The sequence below is a fragment of the Eriocheir sinensis genome, chromosome 38 (genome assembly GCF_024679095.1).
Source record: "Eriocheir sinensis breed Jianghai 21 chromosome 38, ASM2467909v1, whole genome shotgun sequence".
NCBI lineage: Eukaryota > Metazoa > Arthropoda > Malacostraca > Decapoda > Varunidae > Eriocheir > Eriocheir sinensis.
In genome coordinates, this window is record NC_066546.1 from 3,005,041 (window position 1) to 3,005,538 (window position 498).

A 498-nucleotide genomic window follows, 5' to 3' on the forward strand; every position below is an offset into this window, starting at 1 on the left:
GATTCGCGTGTTTCAGGTCACTGCTGATAGTGACTCCAAGATCCTTTTCCTCCTGCATCGCTTGCAGAGGTCTCCCATTTATGATGTATGTGTGGTTACTATTTCTGGACCCAATGTGCATGACTTTGCATTTGTCAACATTAAAGGACATTTGCCATTTTTCCGACCATTCGATAATGTGATTGAGGTCTTTCTGAATGATTTCGCAGTCGGTCTTTGTGAGGGCCTTTCCCCCCACCTTAGTGTCATCAGCAAATTTCGATATTGTGGATTTCAGTCCTGATTCGAGGTCGTTGATATATATGATGAAGAGAATGGGTCCCAGCACTGACCCTTGAGGCACTCCACTAGTGACTGGAAGCCAATCGGAAGGCTGTCCGTTGAGTAGTACTCGTTGTTTTCTGTCGGTGAGCCAATCTCTTATCCACGCGATCAGATTGGCTCCAATGCCCGCCGAGTGCAGTTTCTTAAGGAGTCGCTCGTGCGGTACCTTGTCGA